The sequence below is a fragment of the Microtus ochrogaster genome, chromosome 1 (genome assembly GCF_000317375.1).
Source record: "Microtus ochrogaster isolate Prairie Vole_2 chromosome 1, MicOch1.0, whole genome shotgun sequence".
Lineage (NCBI taxonomy): Eukaryota > Metazoa > Chordata > Mammalia > Rodentia > Cricetidae > Microtus > Microtus ochrogaster.
The window spans coordinates 67,050,776-67,054,160 of NC_022009.1; the positions used below are offsets into that span (position 1 = coordinate 67,050,776).

Genomic DNA, 3,385 nt, shown 5'->3' on the forward strand with positions numbered 1-3,385 from the left:
GAGCTTAACCCTAGAAAAGATCTAGACTTTTATATTTCCTAATTTTATTCTTCAGCGTAAGTATCAGATTGGTTTGTCTCTGCATTATATTATGCTAGAAACATTTTTTAAACTTCCATTTTAGTTGCTGACTTAAATTTCATTTTAAAAACTATCAAATAATTTTGGGTTAGGATGAGGAGAGAATTTCGGTGGCTCTCGATTAGAACTAAAGATTTGGCCTTTCTGTGTAGCTAGTATGACAGCACACATCAACAAGTGTAGTTTTAAAGGTACAAAGACTATGGAGGGGATGAGGTTAAGAGTGAGTGCTTACTCAGGGGACGTGAGTTCACTTCCTAGCTCCCATGTCAGGCGGCTGCTGACAACTCCCTGTAAGTTCAGCTCCAGAGAAACTGACACCCTCTTCTACTCTCCATGGGCACCTGCACGCCCATGCACACAGACCCACAGACATATGCACGCATACGCATAACGGACAAATATTAAATAAAATCTTTTAATAAATGAACATGGAAATCAGGGTGTGGTGGTAAGTGTCTGTCATTTCCAAAACCAGAAATCAGGAGGCTAAAGCAGAAGATTTTAGGTTTGAACCCATCCTTGGTTACACAGTGAGGCTGTGTCTGAAAATACCAAAAAAAAAACAAAAACAAAACAAAAACGAAAAAATGGACAGAGGGTGATTAGTAAAGAGGAACACTATCCAACATTTTAAAGAAAGTCTACTGCATACCTAGAAATTCAGACATTAATACATCCTTCTTAAATTTATTTAAAATAATTCTGAGAAATAACATTATTTCTCAGTACAAGGTGGGACTGAGAATCTGGGGTTCTAGCTCCTACAGGAAATTCCAAAGCAGAAGCTTGGTGTAGACACTGTGTGTGGAGAACCCATATCCACATATCCATATCCACCGAATGGTGGCAACAGCTCACTCTAACCAGGAGGTTAAGTGTCCCGTAAGTGTCGGGGTCTGGTGCTAATGAAGACCCTCAATTATTTCTCTCAACTGGACCCCAACATAAACTGTTTCTCTCTGGATTAGTGTGGAGACAGGAATAAAGACACAACTCACATGGCTTTATCAGGAGGGAGATTATCAGTGATCTCTCATGGAATCCTGAGTTCACATCCTGAAGAATTCCTTCGTTTATTCTCCAAATATTCTTAATACCATAACTTAACTGACGGTGAAATACATTAGCATTCCTTCTCCTAGGTAACCAGGTGAATGGCCTTTTGTCATGTCCACAACTACCTGTCTGCTCTGTAAGCTATTACAAAGAAAGGAGAAAAACATCCTGACCTTTTGTTAGGTTAGCAACAGCCTGCCTGGCAGGATATGTGACCCATCTCAAGTGTGGCCTATGGCTTGATGGCTTGGCTGCCATGCCATATAGAAATATGGGCCTACAGGTAAGATTTAAAACAAGCAGTGTAGAAAGTGTAGAGATGAACCTACTCACGGGTTTTTGTTTTCTTTCGTTTGTTTTTGAGAAAAAGATAAATGTAAAAAAGCAGGCAGAGAGATAAGACCTTGATAGCAGGCGGGCTTGAACCCTCCTGATTACTCAGCCAATGAGGAAGCGGAGAAAGGACCTGTGTCCAGAACAACAAAGGTTGTTCTTTGCACAGCTCACAACAAACTGCCTCACTCTCGCTGTTCTGAGGCCCTCGTGCTCTGATCGTGACATGAAGATCTCTGTTCTGCAGAGTATGACTTGTGTCCAGAACAACAAAGGTTGTTCTTTGCACAGCTCACAACAAACTGCCTCACTCTCGCTGTTCTGAGGCCCTCGTGCTCTGATCGTGACATGAAGATCTCTGTTCTGCAGAGTATGACCTTTGGTCTTCCGGCTTGCTGGGATTGCACACATGCACTGCCCTGTCAAGCAGGGTTTCTAAGGCAGTGCTTTCACATGAAAGATGGGGATTGTGATGGAAAGTGTTAGCTGACCTTGAATAAGATCTCCTCTTTCTTAGAACAATTTTTATTCAAAATTAAAAGAAATCTGTGTTTGCTTTGGTAGCATGCCTACTAAAATTGGAACGATACAAAGATGATTAGCATGGCCCCTGAGCAAAAAGGACATGCAAATTCATGAACTATTTCACTTTTTTCTAAAATATATAAAGAACTTTTAAAAAACTGGACATCAAGAAAACAAATAAAAAATCAGGTGCAGATCTAAACAGAGCCTTCTCTAAAGAGAAAACACAAATAGCTGAGAAGCACTCAAAAAATTTTCAACATTCTTAGCCATCAGGAAAAAGCAAATCAAAACTACTTTGAGATTTCACCTTTCATCCCTGTGAGTCATCTCTCCAACCCCAGAACTTCTATTTTTATCTGGATAGTATTTCTCAGCCTTTCTTAAAGATGGTTATGACCATGTGCCTGAATTCTGGCCAAGAAATCATGGAACCCTTACATGGAAGTATAGAATACATTAACAGCTTCTCCCATAGGTGGTCATTCATTGTGCCTCCCTTCTCAGTTTCTAATTATCAGCCATGGTCTCTATCTGTGACTTAGACCATTATTGACTGGAAACTTTGCCCTTTCCTTCCTAGAGCTTACCTGCCTTTCCTGTGGGAGTGAGGAGTATCTGCTCCTCTGAGCACCTGCTGATGGGGTCCCCAGATACACCAAGAAGCCACGATTCTATTGAGCATCCTTGGAGCTGACTAGGTTCATAGCCTGCCCTTGCTAACTGGTCACCCCTCTGTAAGACTCGCTGTGGGACTGGAATCCAGCTCAGAACCTCAGCAAGCTTGAGGAACCTCACTGTCTCTTGGCTGGCCTTCTTTCCAGCGTCTCAATGTGGTATGCCTTTCTTCAAAAACACATCTCTGTTTTGTAGTCCCTAAAATACTCCCAACTAGGAATTGTACACTCTATCTCTTCAAATCAAATCACCCTTGGCTACTGACCCCCACATAAGACAGTCTGAATCTGGTCATATGCCGCCTCGCCAATCCTCAAGCTGTTACACCTTCTGAACAGTAAGACACTCCATTACACTGTTGTTATACACTCCCCTACAGAGTAACAGGAGTATGCTGTTGTCAGCAGAGCCCTTCACATTTAGTCACATATCTGCCTTGGCTCAAAATATCTGCTTTCCTAATAAAGTCATCCTGTGATAGAAAGAAAAAGAAGTAGGGACAGAAAGCCATTTTTTTTTTTTTGAAAATTAGAATTCACCCTAGGAGTACAGTTTAAGAGGACTAAGTTCTTATATGCACTGAAGCAAGAAAATTTGTTTTTGATTGATCATATAGACACAAAGGGGATATATATATATATATATATATATTCCCAGTACTCAGGAAGCAGAAACAGGTGGATCTCTGGGAGTTCCAGGCCGGCCTGGT

The 3,385-nt window shown here is 41.2% G+C and overlaps 1 non-coding gene across 1 annotated transcript; it reads left to right on the forward strand.

The window, feature by feature from the left end:
• Nucleotides 1–2,025: 2,025 nt before the first annotated feature.
• LOC113457037 lies at nucleotides 2,026–2,128 on the forward strand. The gene has a single exon (XR_003377695.1). It is a non-coding gene; the product is annotated as a U6 spliceosomal RNA (small nuclear RNA).
• The last annotated feature ends 1,257 nt before the right edge of the window (nucleotides 2,129–3,385 follow it).